The following is a 16,172-nucleotide window of genomic DNA, read 5'->3' as shown; positions in this document are numbered from 1 at the left end:
AGGAGATTCGATTCGATTGTGCGAAAGGGTTGAAAACCCGTACATCAAGAAACACACGCTCGAATCTTCCACCCCACACACCACTAGCCGCCACATCCAATCGGGCCTGGTCGTCAGTGATTGCGGTTCGGTACTGCAGCCTTTCTCCAGTTAGCGGCTGGAGTCGAGGCTCGACTGCCACATTCGTGGCAGCTATCTTGAGCAGATTCGCTGTCACGTCACGAAGCTCGTTGTGACGGATTGTCGGGTAGCCGCCAGTGCTGCAGGAAAGAGCGTGGGTCACATCGAATGGCTCACCACACACACACGCTGATGGTAGGCGGCTGGGCTGCCATCCATACCGCAGAGCTAGACCATCCCTGAACTCACTCTTGGATAGTGAGAACTCATGAGCCTTCAGTGGACGGCAGGTTAGCCAGCTGGATGCTTCAGATTCGCGGGCAAGGTGGATAGTACGCTGCAGGCTTTCAGGAGCTGCGGTGATGAATGACGCAGCAACCTCAGGAATACGGCGGCGGGCTTCATTGCGTACCCTGGTCTTCATGTGGCTGACGGTGGCCAGCGCAGCACCAAGCTGTGGGTGCTGAGCGACGATGATCTCAACGAGCGACGAGGTGACGGATCGAGAGGAACGGTACTGCGTCCCCAGTGTGGTCGGGTGAAGCACACTGAGCCCGCCTTCACGGCAGGAGAGAGAGAAGAGATGTCTGAGAGCGGTGTCAAAAGGCTGTCCCGTCAAGTTTGGCGGAAGTTTGGTGTACTTGTAGATGATATGCTCGACGGGTGCCATGGCTTCCGGGGCCTCCTTCTGAACCCGGCAGAGGAACGTCCACCTGCTGGCGAGGCCACGCGTGAAGGCTGCATATGCTGTTTGTGGTTGAGATAGGGCAAATGAGGATAGCACATCGATCTCCTTGCACCATGCATCTGCCTTCTTCTGAAAGGTAATCCTGAATAAAGGCAGGAGTGCCTAACGCTGCACCGAGATACCGATGCCCCTCAGCAGTTACCTGGATGCCAGTTTCAGCGAAGATCCTCGTGGCTTCTTCCAGGCAGTCCAGTTTCACGACCAGGTACCCGAAGTCTGGGCCACGAGACATGAGGGAATCCCATCACGTATGGAGGCGGCGTAGGCTACCGCCAGCGGAGGAATCATCTGCGTACCACAGCTGCCTGGCACCACCCGTGTCTGTTGCCTGAATGAGAGGGAGAATGCCGATGGTGTAGAGAGGCATTGCCAGTGGATCCCCTTGTGTGGTGCCCTCGCGGCCTCGCTGGAGGAAAATGTTTTCACCGCCAACAAATAGGCGACTCGGGCTTCGGTACGATTTGATGGCCACCTTTGCAAGCGCAGGGCACAGATGACGGTCGTTCCGGAGGCATGCGCTGCGGTTCAGGTTGTTTTTTGTTTTTGTTTTTTGTTTTTTTTATTGGGAACACAGCCCTACAAAGAGACATGTGGAGACAAACACAAGACAAGACACAGGGGATGTAGGGAAGACGTGCCGATGTACAGGGAGCAACTCGACCGACCAGGGGTCTCGGCGTTAGCGTTGCAACCTGGCATCGAAAAAAGGGGGGGGTTGCATGGTCAGGTAGCAAAAATAATAATTTGGTGCGAGAAAGGGGCGCTAGTATTGCACCAAATAATATAAATACGTGTAATGACTAAACCAGAAGGGAAAATGAAGAAAGAGGACAATAATCATAACAAGCAAGTAGTAGTAGAGAGGTAAATACTAAATGGGTCTCAAATCTCAATATCATCGTCACAGGTACTGTGTGGACCACAGCCATCTCTTTCGGATTAGATCCTTACATACGTTGACCTTGAAGGTTTGGAGGCGTCTTGAATGAGGCTCGTGAAGCAGGAGGTCCGCAGGCAGGTTGTTCCAGGGTGTGATGGCGAAGAAGGGGAAGGATCGCAGGAGGTAGTCAGGGGCTGTGCGAGGGGGTGTCCACTTCAGCTGAAAGGCATGGTGCGTCTGACGTGTTTGCCGTGTGCACATGCTAGCTACGGCAGGGGGCTTGGTTGGTGGCAGCATGGCCTTTACCTGGGGAGGCCCTGGAATGTAGTGCAGCTTGAACAAGTATGACAGGGCTGCCACCATCCGACGAAGCTGAAGACTTTGGAGGATGGTTCCAGGTCCCAGGAAATGCAGGGCACGTTGCTGAACCTTGTCCAGCTGGGCCGTGTTAGTTGCGGCTGCGCTCGACCAGGCCAGTGGGGCATATTCAAGTAGGGGTCGCACGAATCCCTTGTAGACCGTCACTCGACCATGGTCGTCCAGGATGGGTGCTGCCTTTCGTAGGAAACCCAGCCTTTGGGAGGCGCGCAGTGCAACACTGCGAGTGTGCGCTCTGTAGGAGAGAGTAGGGTCGAGCATGACTCCCAGCAGCTTCAGGGTATCTGTCTCCTGGAGTGCTTCACCTCCAAAGGTGACTGGTGGAGTGCAGGGGGGAACGTGCTTGCGATGTAGAGTCATGCGCTGTGTCTTGGCTGGCTCAAAACAGATACGCCACTTGCGGCCCCACTCCTCAAGACTGTTGAGGGACCCTTGGAGGGAGGCGGTGGACTGTTGGAGATCGTCAGTTGGCTGTACTAAGCTGTAGAGTGTGGTGTCGTCTGCAAAGCTGCTCAGCTGCGTTCCTGGAGTTAAACATTGTTCAATGTCACAGGTGTATAGAAGGAAGAGGCTGGGTCCTAGGATGCTGCCTTGGGGGACACCAGCCTGGATGGGTTGAGCATCTGACGTCTGGCCTCCAACCACAACGCGGATGTTTCGGTTGGTGAGGTAGTCCTGTAGCCATACAAGCAGGCGTCCGTCGACGCCGGCCTGCTTTGCTTTGTACAGCACTCCTGTGTGCGATACCCGGTCAAACGCACCGGCAATATCCACGGCGAGGACCTGGACACAACCGCCAGTACTTATGGTGTGGACCCATTCATGTTGGAGAGCCGTTAAGATATCTGCGGTTCCTCTACCACGTCGGAATCCAAACTGGCTGTTTGGCAACACCTCATGCTTCTCTAGGTAGTTAACCAGTTGCGTGTTTACAATGCCCTCCATGACTTTCGACATGATCGTTAGCAGTGATATTGGTCGGTAGTTAGATGCCAAAGATCTGGAGGACCGTTTGTGAACTGGGACTACATGGGCAAGTTTCCATGCCCCAGGTTGCACACCGGCTAAGAAGCAGAGGGCGAAGAGCTTTGCCAGTGGGTCTGCAAGTTCAGATGAGCACATCTTGAGCACACGAGCAGAGATGCCATCCGGTCCAGTTGCTTTTGATACAGCCAAGTTCGCCAAGTGCCGTTTGACCGTTGCTGCGCGGAAGTGAATGTGCTTTAGCGTGGCATAGGCAGGTCGTTGCAGGTCAGCAGCACAAAGGTCGTTATTGCCAAGGCTACACTTGTTCGCAAAATGCGCTGCAAAGCACTCGGCTTTCTCACGAGAAGAGTGGAACTCTTGTCCTGCAGGGTTGGTCAGCAGGGGGATGTCAGAGCAACGTCCCTTGCCTGCTGCGCTCTTGATGGTTGACCACCACTCTTTGTCCCGGAGGGAACCTGCAGTAAGCTTGTTGCGAATTCTACGTTGATGTGCTAATCGCGCTGCATGACACGCTTCCACTTCGTGGTTAACAGTTGTGATGTACTGGACCTTGTGGTTATCGTTGCGGGGATTGCGTCGCCACAGCTTCCATGCCCGCTCCTTGGCATGATTGGCATTAGAGCAGTCCGGTGTCCACCATTACAGGGTTGGATTGGTGCACCACAAGCTCTTTGGATGGTATGAACTGTTTCATTCCATGCATGATGACATCAGTTACGCGCTGACAGGATTGCTCCGCACACCCATGGATCTTGGCGGGCCAGTCTATGTTGCGGAGGTAGGCTCTCAGGCGGTGCCAGTCAGCAAGGGCGTATTTCCAAACCTGTCGAACAGCAGGATCTTCGCGTCGTGGATGCTGTTGGAGAAACTCGGCAATGATAACGGCATGATCAGATCGTCCAAGTGGTGCATAGGCTGTGGTGCATACGGGGTGTGAGAAATCGGAGATGATAAGATCGAGAGTATTGTTGCCGCGGGTTGGCTGGGTGACATGCTGGACAAGATGATGTGCTGCGCAGACTTCCTCCAGGCATTCACCGGCTCGGGTAGTCTTGCTACTCTGTAGCCAGGCTGAATTATGCACGTTGAAGTCCCCTGCAATTATCACATTGCTGCCAAGACGGCGGACATCATCCAAAGTGTTGTCTAGGTAGTCCATCAGGCTGGTGTCTGTCTCTGCACAAGAGCCAGGCCGGTAGAGCGCACCCAGAACAGTCTTTGTTCCGGAGTGCATTGCCAGGGAAATCCATAAGAGCTCGTGATCACGGCAATCTATATCGTCGTGGTGGGTAATGGATAGTTCACTCCTAGCCCACACTGCCACACCGCCACCATGGGCATCTCGATCCTTCCTTATAGGGGGTGAGTATCCTGGGATGGTCAACTCATGGGAGGAATTATCTGAGCAGAGCTTCGTTTCTGTTACTATTGCCACGTCTACATTATACTGCAGGATTGCATGCTGCAGGGCACCTATCTTGTTGCTCAGGCTGAATGCATTAGTCACTAGCAGTCGCAGAGGTCTGGAATCCATCATTGGGCATGGGAGGACTGGGCATCCTGCTGGGGTGGCTGCGCATCATGCTGGTCATGTTGTGGCGCAGATCCGTTTGATCTCTTCAGGTCTCCAGCCTCTGGTGGGGAAAGGTGGGAGTTTCTCCGTTTTTGGCCACTGTGTAGTGGAGTGGAGATGAAGTCTGCCGGTGGTGGTGGCGGCGGTGGTGGTGGCGGCGGGGAGGAGGAGGACGTTGAACCCGGCTGCTGTTGTTGCTGTTGCAGTTTAGTCAGAACACTGGCAGAGGTGCTGTTTCTGCTGCTGTGGCTGCGACTGCTGGTGCTGCCCTCAGAGCTGGTTTCTAAGAACCTCCATGGCCTGCAGTATACGGGCCTTGGCCAGAAGTTGGGCGCTGTCACTGTGGAGAGTGAAGTGGCATCGATGGTCACTCTTGCGGAAGCACGCCCACTTTCTGACAGCCATACACTGCAGGTGTGGACAGGAATGGAGGCGCCCAGAAACTCACTCCTGGTTTTGATAAATTGCCTGAAGTGGCTCTCAGTGCTATCTGTGGCGATATTGCCCACATACACCACAGCACGCTTGTTTTTGGGTCGTTCTGAGGAGACAAGCTTCCATGAGTCATCCTCAATAACATGGAAGATTGGCTTGGATTCTGTCACATCTGTCTGGGACTTGGTGGGGATGACATCTTGGTCGCCATCCCCTTCACACTCGTCACTGCTACGGGAGATGTTGCAGGGGACGCTGCCATCCTCTTCACACTCGTCACCGCTACAGAAAATGTTGCTGGGGACGCTACGGGACATCGTGGTGTCATGCTTTCGAGTACCTGTACCCGCACTGCCTGCTTTGGTACGCCTACGCGAAGGTTGATCCGCACCCGTACCCTGCTGTGTTTGAACTGGCCTTGGGGTAGCTTTTCGCAAGGCAATCGCGGATTCTCGGAGAGACAGTAGGGAGGTTCTGCTCTACGTTTTGGGAACGCGACGCAAAGAATCACGCGAACTTTCTTCGCGTTCCCGTAACGTAAAGAAATCCTGTTCTGCTCTACGTTTCACCTAGAGAAGTCACGTGGAATGTGCACTGGGAATTTCCCCTTCCATATTTGGCAGTTTTCTGCATGCAGTTGATCGATACCCAGCAAATCCGTACGCATTTTCTCTGCGTGTGCCACAACGTAGAGAACCCCATCTCCGCGTAGAAATCTGGAGCCAAAACACGCGAAGCCGCAGACTCTAACCCAAACACCTGCTCTCTACGTGATTTCTCTACGTTTCACGTATAGCAGAACCTCCCTAGTAACTCTTCATTCACATCTTTGAGCTGCCTTGACAGCTCGTCAACCCGTTTGTTTAGGCGCGTCTCCCGATCAGCCGATTCCGAGACAAATGCGGCCAATGTTTTCAGGATTTCTACTACAGATACCTCAATGCCCGGCAACGACGCCATCAGCCTCAGCTCTTCATCACTCAGGGCAGTCGCGCGAGTGTTTGTTCTCGTGGTGGCCCCAGGCATGGCGGAGGTCACCAATTTCTACGAGCACTACTAAAAAACCTTACTGCTACCCTACGGAAACTACCTCCAGTCCGGCCTGATGCCGGCTGGGCTCTACCAAAAAAGATTTACGGGAGCTTCAGTTGTTGAATGCGTTAGCCGCATCACTGCCATCAGAACACTACCAGTGTCAGGGGAGTTAAAGATGTTGGTCATTGCGTGTACATGTACATATGCATGACTGTACAGGTACAGTAAAACCTGGTTAAGCGACCACCCCACGGTGCAAGCCAAAGCGGTCGTTAAAGTCAGGTGGTCTTTAGAACCAGGTCCCACAGTGTCTGCGTAGAACTGTCGGTGCATGGAAAACGGTCGTTAAGAGCAGGTGGTCGCTAAACCCAGAGGTTGCTTACACCAGGTTTTACTGTACATTGTCCGCAGATTGAGTACATGTACGTGTACGTGTACATTCTACATGTACGTGTACGTGTACATTCGATATGTACGTGTACGTGTACATTTTATATGTACACGTAGCTCCAACACGTCTCCGAAGCGCTGACCAATAGCCTTCCAGCTTGGGAGGTTCTAGGCAACGGTTAGACCAAAGAGGTGAAAGAAAGCGCAACGAAAATGGGTACACGCTGACTGCTAGGGTCCCACGGGAACAAAGAATGTCCCGGCTGTTACTGGACGATGACGATACCCGGTGTCCCCCGGGGAAGCGTGCTTGGTCCGATATTATGCGTGATCTACACGAGATGTGTCGCATCAGTAGCTGACCCGGTGCGCACACTAATGTTCGCGGACGACATCATGCTGTACCTGAGCCACGCTAGCGCTCACGCCATCAACATCACCCTTTCCGCAGCAGTGTCGGCTGTCGCCAGGCTACTTGATGCCAAAGGGCTTATCCTCAACACCGGAAAGACGCAAGTGCTTGAAATCAAAGCTGGACGGCAGCCACACCTCGACCTCCACATAATCATTACTTGCACTGGCACGCCTCTTGCCCAGTAGAGTCCAGCGGATAATGCCGGCATTATATTCGGCATTATGAGACTATCCGAGCATCAGAGCATTATGGAACATTAGAAAGGAACAAGACGAGCATTATGTGAGGTTTGAGCGGCATAACGAGTTTCATAGTGGATAATGATGGTCGGGAAATCTCAGGTTCTTGGTGACAATCGTCTAAAGCCATGAGGTGCAACGCCATGTATTGTACCGGCACATGACTTTGTGATTGTGTAGACACGTAACACCTTTACGGCTTTAGCACTAATGCTACATTTACCTGACCACATAATGCCATTATACATGAAGTGTTTATGTAGCAATGTAGTCAGGTAAATGTACATGACGATGATGTATCATGTAGCATGCCCAACGTTGCAACTGAGGCTGTTACACAAAATCCGTAACGATGATTTACGAGGAGTTTTTTTTAGAAATCATTGAGAGCCATGGAGGAGACTAGACGTACGAGTAGAGGTACGCGAAGTGAATATCAAACAGACGAAGAGGAGTTTCCTGAAGTGAACACTGATCCATTGATAAATTTGGACCTAGATGAAGGAGTGGCTATAAACAGAAAGAGCTTGTTCCACATAACTTTCTTTGCAGAGTCCAGCTCAGCAGGCTCGAAAAGAACTAGAATTTCTCTTGGACGCAGTACCAAGACGATTTGGAGTGCTCAGCAGCGCATGTCTTACTTTCCTGGTGAAGCACGTACAGTTCGTCGTGGATAATTTCAATGCAAGGCCTTCAGTCAAGTGCTATCAGAAAAGAAGAGTATCGGGGCCAACCGTTTGTCTCCACGCAACCTCAGGAGAAGAAGACAGTGCCAAACGGAGGATGTAGAGCGGCAAAATAACTTCTGACCACGTGTGTTCAGGATTTCTGCAATTGGGAGGGATCTCGATCTGAAATCGTCACGGACCTCACCTGAGCTGTTTCAGATGAAGGCATTTTTCACAGAGTGGAAGCATTGACAGCTTGTCTGCAGGCAGGAATATCACTTCCCATGATCAGCTTCCAGCACCCAAATGATCACCAGCAATAATGGTTTCACCTCTCGCTATATGGATAAACAAGGGAAAAGATTTCATACACCCATTATTCAGCCAAAGCCCTGCATCAAAGTTAGTTGCAATGGAGAGCAGCCAACGGAGACGCGATCATGTCGTATAATGCTAAGAAGTGGTGGAGATCGTGAGAGATATTGTAGCAGCTTCAGAGGCAGTTGTACTACATGTACTTGTACATGCATCCTTTCCTGGAAGTTAGACAATGTGCAGCCTTTCTTCCATTTTTGTTACAAACCAAGCGCAGTATAGCCCTTGCTGAAGCATTATAATCAGCATTATGAGGTAGTTTTTGGAGCATTATGATTAGCATTATACGAACATTTTCGGAGCATTATCCGCTGGACCCTATTGCCCAGACCAGTACGATTTTCGTCCAGAGAGACTCCTAGGTAGGTAGGAAAATCTTCGCTGGTCACTGCAAGTCACCTCTATCGTCCGACGCACGGCTATGAAGCTGCGGATCCTCCGCCAGATCCGGCACTGCGAGACAGATCAAGACTTGCGCCAGATAACTGTCTAATCCACACAACTGGCGAAGCCATGTGAATCGACCACCAATGCACACCTGGTCTACACCACACGAAGTACATCAGCATAAAACGGCCAAGACAGTTACCTATTCACACCCTCGGGACGCTGCACACACCTTGCAGGTATCTACAAACGGCCTGCATGAGTGGGGTTGCCGGTGGAAAGTATCTTTCGAGCCCACCAAGCCACAGGCTATGACTGCTACCCTCCAACGCACTGACCTAGACCTGCCCCAAATCCTGTTTGGTGGTACCCCTGTACCGGAGGAAACCAGCATATCACTGCTTGGTGTTCGATTTGACTCCAAATTGTCCTTCGCTAGTCACCTCAGGACCGTGACCATCTGCGTCCAGCAGCGCCTCGGCTTTCTCCGACGAGCGGCCCACATTTTAACGCCAGCTGCATGGCCGAACGACTGTCTACAAGGCATTCGTGAGGCCCCTGATGGAGTATGCCCCGCTTGTGTGGATGGGCGCGCCATCCAGCCACATGCAACGTCTGGATAATGTTCAACGCCGCGCACTGCGCATCATTGGCCCTGGTGCAATTCTCCCCAGTCTGGCTGTCCGCCGGACTGTTGCTGCTCTCTCGTGCATGTACAAATTGCATTTCATTACTGGTCCTCCTCAGCTACTTGCTGTATTGCCACCGCATCGCGTTTCTCCAGCCAACCCCAGAACCAGGAACCAGCACAATAATGCCACTAGCCACGCCTATCAACTGTCAGACACGTTCCCTGTCTCAGCTCCATCCGTCGTGAAGCAGTCGTTCCCGTACTGCTGTATTGGCGCATGGAACTCCCTTCCTGACAGGCTGCTGTCGCAGCGCCCACACAAAACACGTTTTCAGTCATTCAAGACAAAGGTCTACCGACACCTGAGCGACAGCAACTGGTACTGGGCAACAGATTCCCTTTAATTTTTCGAGCTCGTCGCTTGCCGGACCCGCTAATCCGCGTACCTGGCCTTGCTCAGAGTGCTCAGCTGTGTTTTGCATACATGGAAAAAACTTGTTATGATTCTTTTCTTTTCTCTGTTTATTCTTTTACCAAGCGTGGGCTATCCCCTGGATTATCAAAATGGGTGCCTTATTATTTTTCTGTTTTTTAGCTTGTTTTCTTTACACTTCTTTGTGGGAGTTTCGTATCAGATCTATTTTAAAAAGTTCATAAGTTTTGGTTGATGAAGTTGACATGTACATTGTACATCAGTCCAAACACTGATTATTTACAATCTCTTTTCATCTTGTTTTTATTTTTCTAAACACCACAGCGCATCTCCAACATCAACGTATACTCCCGCTGTGGTGTGGAACCAATCAGCGCAACGGTCAAGCGTGCCCGATGGAGACTGATGGGCCATGTCCTGCGGCTTCCTGGCGATACCCCGGCAGTGATGGCAATGAAGGCATACTTTGTATGTCGAGAAGGGTCGTTCCGAGGGCGACCAAGAACAACGTTGGTCACAACCCTGTCCAAGGACTTGGAGAAGAAGAACATGGGCAAATTAAAGACAGCAGCGGACCTAGACAGGCTTCGATCTACCGCAGCTAGTCGCGAGGAGTGGAGAGACTTTTGCCGTGCTCTATATTGAGGAAGGCCACAGTATGCTGGCATCTACCACTCCATCATGACTATTATTTCCCCGCATAGGTTTCGGTAGTCACCGACCATGCTGGCAATCACCATAGTAAAGCATATTGTCCGTTGTGTTGTACCGTTAAAATGCATTCTTGCTTCTAGAGTATCATACGGCTGATCGTTTGGTTCTGGCATATGCGAAGTTGTGAACATTGTTGACATCAACGCGAACATGCATATAATAATAATAAACACCTACCGGTACTTTTACCCATTCTACTTCCCCATAGCTAGATCTAGCTTTGCTTTACATTTCTGTTTCTTTTTCCTGGTGCGTGCTTGTCGCATTGAAGCCGAGACCTTTGGTCGGTGGAGCCCCTGGTACCTCACCATCACAGCTGCCCAGTGCAGCCCCTGGTACCTCTAAAACACAGCTGCCCAGTGCAGCCCCTGGTACCTCACCATCACAGCTGCCCAGTGCAGCCCCTGGTACCTCACCATCACAGCTGCCCAGTGCAGCCCCTGGTACCTCACCATCACAGCTGCCCAGTGCAGCCCCTGGTACCTCACCATCACAGCTGCCCAGTGCAGCCCCTGGTACCTCACCATCACAGCTGCCCAGTGCAGCCCCTGGTACCTCACCATCACAGCTGCCCAGTGCAGCCCCTGGTACCTCACCATCACAGCTGCCCAGTGCAGCCCCTGGTACCTCACCATCACAGCTGCCCAGTGCAGCCCCTGGTACCTCACCATCACAGCTGCCCAGTGCAGCCCCTGGTACCTCACCATCACAGCTGCCCAGTGCAGCCCCTGCTCAGTACTACTACAGTAGCTGTTTTGTTTTTGTCCACATAATTATTTATTTTACGAGTTGGGTTTGTGAATAATAGTAAAAAAACAAAACAAAAAAAACCCTAAACTTGCTAATAATAATAATAATAATAATGACAGTTCGCATTTCACTCATTGCATGAGGTCAACGCATCTGTTAACAATTTCGAGCCAAGCAGCTCTATCAGAAGCAGATTGCACAGCATCCAGAAGCGACAGATTAATGCATTGTAAGTCTTTCTTGACAACGTCGATCCATCTCAGACGTGGTCGTCCTCGGGGTCGTCGTATGTCTGTTGTGTTGATTGACATTAGGAGGGCTAGGGTAACCAGTATACAGCACGCTGCTTTGATAGAAGCAGACACTAGATGCACTGGTCCTTTGAAGTGAAATAATTGAATTGGAGTCACACACACACACACACACACACACACACACACACACACACACACACACACACACACACACACACACACACACACACACACACACACACACACACACACACACACTCACACACACACTCACACACACACACACACACAAACACCCACACACCCCCACACACCCCCAACCCCCCCCACCCACCCACACCCACACCCACACACCCCCCCCCCCACACCCCCCCCCCCCACACCCCCCCCACACACACTCACGCGCGCGCGCACACACACACACTCACGCGCGCGCGCACACACACTCACGCGCGCACACACTCACGCGCGCGCGCGCACACACACACACACACACTCACGCGCGCGTGCACACACACACACTCACGCGCGCGCGCGCGCACACACACACACACACTCATGCGCGCGCGCACACACACACACCGGATAAGACTACATGTACTACCGGGATAATACTCTTGATGCGGCATGTACATACATAATTATTACACCCACCCACACACACACACACACACACACACACACACACACACACACACCCACCAACACACACACCCACACACACACACACTCACGCGCGCGCACACACACACACACACACTCACGCGCGCGCGCGCGCACACACCTCAGACCTGCCCATCGCGGAAGCGATGATAGCGAACAGCTATGTTAGACATAGCAACTTGTGCTGGGATTACACCATTCAACAGCTTGCAAGGCTGATGAATTGACCGCACACACACACACACACACACACACACACACACACACACACACACACACACACACACACACACACACACACACACCCCACACACACACTCACGCGCGCACACACACACACACACACACACTCACGCGCGCGCGCACACACACACACACACACTCACGCACACACACACACTCACGCGCGCGCACACACACACACACACACACACTCACGCACGCGCACACACACACACACACTCACGCGCGCGCACACACACACACACACACTCAAGCGCGCGCACGCACACACACACACACACTCACGCGCGCGCGCACACACACACACACTCATGCGCGCGCGCACACACACACACCGGATAAGACTACATGTACTCCTGGGATTCTACTCTTGATGCGGCATGTACATACATGTACATAATTAATATTATGTTGTTGGTTGACATCATGAAACAAGGTTTATCTAGTACCATGTATTACCGGTATGTACACACATGTAACAAGAGAGACGAAGCGAAAGAAAGCAAAGCAGAGTGTAGGTTTTGTCTGGGGCCGGCACTGGTAATGATTATATGTTCTGCAGTTGAAGTCGAATTGCTCTGAAGAGCTAGAAGTCAATGAACATGACTGAGTGTCTGTACATCACTGCAGGGCTCACGTTGACGAAAGTAGGCAAGGCTGCGAGCGAGCTGGCTCAAACTCAAAGCGACACTCTGAGTATCCTTTCAGCACTAAATATTTAGAGTTTGTTGTTGTAGTACTACAACAACGGTAGTGCTGTACATGTAGTATCATAGTAATTTAGAGTATTATTTTCATAGGGTGCGCTTCGTCTTCTATGTCTATGTCTACGAGTCCTGCCTCATTCTGCCAAGTTTCCGCATAGGACTAGCAACTAAAATAAGTTCCAATGTACACGTAGTTGCGACTCGCTAGCGCAGGAGTGAGCAGCGCACGAAAGCAAACTGTTGAAGCATCAGCCACTGGCTATACTACTAGAGCTGAACAGCGTTCCCACCTGCAAAATCCGTGTCTTCATCTGCGACGGAGCAGGCGTTGTGCCGGGACACCACACGGCACTCACAACAGCAATAGCAAGTAGAAAAAAATAGAACAAAATTGGTTGTAGCAGCAGCCAATACGACTGCCACTACACCTTTAGTGACTTACCGAGCCACGCACGGGGGGGTGGTTGCTATTATTTTAGAGAAGCCTGGCCATCACGCCGACAACCAACGGCGTGTATTCTTAAAAGAGGTTGTGAGTTGTGCGCGGCCCGGTGAGCTTCCCTGGTGTTGCTCGCACAGCTCTCACACACGTACACACGCATCCAGACGCCCGTCGCGAACCAGCCGACTGGACACGCACACGTACACCTGAGCTGTGCGACGCAACTCCGATATGATACTCTGCTGGGTAGAGCTTTTATACCGTTCAAGGCTGCATACTCGCACCATGGTGACCTGGATGAACGGTGTGCAAGGCTGCAACTGCAAGCACCGGAACGGATCCCCGAAGCCTGAAGAAGTAGTACTAGTCCGTGACTCGTCGCGTGAGCCAAATCTCAGAATCGGCGCATCGACCGTTGCACCCAGAGCTAGAGAGGGACAAATCGTCCTTCAGCACACCGCTTCACGATGGTATCCTGAACTAGGCTGAAGCGATTTCCACTTGTTGGACAGTTCGAAACTGATCCAGGGAGGTCACAGAAGACGCCAAACATCCAACTAACTAACTTAAATTTCTTTGCTCACTGACAGCAGCGGCCATTTTCGCCTTCTTCGCTTGATTTTTTTGCGCTTGTTCACGGATTCTCATTTTTTGAAGCCATGATCGATACGATCGTACCACGACGGGCCGAGAAACCAGTGCACAAAACTAGATTAGAATTTTTTTTTGCCGCTGAAAATTATGAATCGGGATGCAAACTGCATGCAGCAAAGTCACTACTGTGAGTACTGACTACTGTTTGTAGTTACAATGCAATCGTTCAGATCAGAACTGACTTCCAAGAATGTCCTAAATATCTCTCGACATATTTGTTCACCACTTCCTAGGCCAATAGGCGTAGTAGACTGTAGTGAGTAACCTTCTGGAGCAAATGACGACTGCCCCGAGCATGAACTTCTTTTCATCCTGTTCAAGGTCAAATATTACTCAGTTTGCGTTGAAGAATAACAATTACATTCGTGAATGGCCGAACTGAGAAAACCCTCATGATTTCTCTTGGATTTCGTATCCCAAGTTCCTCTACTTGGCTGGATAAATCGCCTCTTGACTTCATCATACTGGACTGGAACTTGTAGATAATAGCGAGCAATGAATTGGTGAGTGAAGTATATTTCAAAAGTAATAACCACTCGATTACTGAATAGTAGTGAATACGTAGAATACTCCAGTATTATAATGATATGAACACTGAAGCTAATGTGACATTACGGTAGTACAATAGGAAGTACGTCACCACTGTTGTAAATGCACGCGCTGATCCTATCCAACCTGACGGCCAATGCAAGAGGTTGGAATTGGCTATTGATTTCCTAACACACTCCTACAGCACCAAAAGCTATCTGCCATTGCTCATTTTCAACTCAACATAACACAGTTGCAAATCACCAGGTGCACATCTTGGCACATAATGTGTGCTGTCGCAGTCCACCGCAGAACATAGTAATCCACAGATAACTACCGATATAAGATGATGTCACATACATGCATGCATGCGCGCGCACACACACACACACATGAAGCAGCTGAAGAATCCGACTATACAGTCTCCCAGGCATGCACGCTCGCACACACACATGAACCAGCTGCCGAATCCACACAAACACGCGCGCGTGCGCACACACACACATGAACCAGCTGCCGAATCCGACTATGCAGTCTCCCAGGCACGCGCGCACAAACACGCTTATGCGCGCGCGTGTGTGCGCGCACACACACATGAACCAGCTGCCGAATGCGACTATGCAGTCTCCCAGGCACGCGCGCGTGCGTGCGCACACACACACATGAACCAGCTGCCGAATCCGACTATGTCAGTCTGCCATGACTCCGAAACCAGCGAAGACATACGGTGCATAGGCTGCTGCCAGACTGGTCTGCTACAGGTTTGCGACGCTCTTGAGTACACTTGTGGCATGGCAGGCCGCTCTTCGAAAAGGAAACGTTACAAATACTACACTGAATCCGATCACGGGAGGCCGGCTGTGGTGGTGAAGCAATTCTGAATGCTGTGCGCCACTCTCCTCGCTGCTGTGCAGTGTGGAACCAATGTCCTTCAAGATGTAAGTGATGGATGTCTCTTCGGACGACACATCACACCAATGCTGTCGGGTTTCACACACACACACACACGGCGCACACCTTGTCGACAATTGCAGAATCTAAAACCCACCAACGACCTGAAACACGGATCGCACTGGCCGCAGTGGCTGTGGCAACACCGTGCCCCAACACCAGTAGTAGCCTGGGGTGGTGTCACCAACAAAGGAAAACGCCTAGCACGCACATGCACGCTCGCACACACATGCACGCTCGCACACACATGCACGCTCGCACACACATGCACGCACGCACACACACACACATGCACGCGCATGCACACACACACACACATGCATGCGCCCACACACACAAACACGCGCACACATGCACGCACACACACAAACACACGCACACCCAGAAATGTGCACACAAACACGTGCGCACACACACATACACAGCTAATGGTATACAGTAGTATGTTGCCCGCAAAGCAACCAGGTGCTCTGGCTTGGACCTCCAGCAGCGCTGGTTTCGCCCTCGCTACTTGTCGTCTTGCCCTCTCCAGTGCTGCCTGCAACAAAACATTCCCTTCCGGAAACTCTGGG

This window comes from Sycon ciliatum, chromosome 13 (genome assembly GCF_964019385.1).
Source record: "Sycon ciliatum chromosome 13, ocSycCili1.1, whole genome shotgun sequence".
Classification (NCBI taxonomy): domain Eukaryota; kingdom Metazoa; phylum Porifera; class Calcarea; order Leucosolenida; family Sycettidae; genus Sycon; species Sycon ciliatum.
This window is presented reverse-complemented; position numbering follows the sequence as displayed.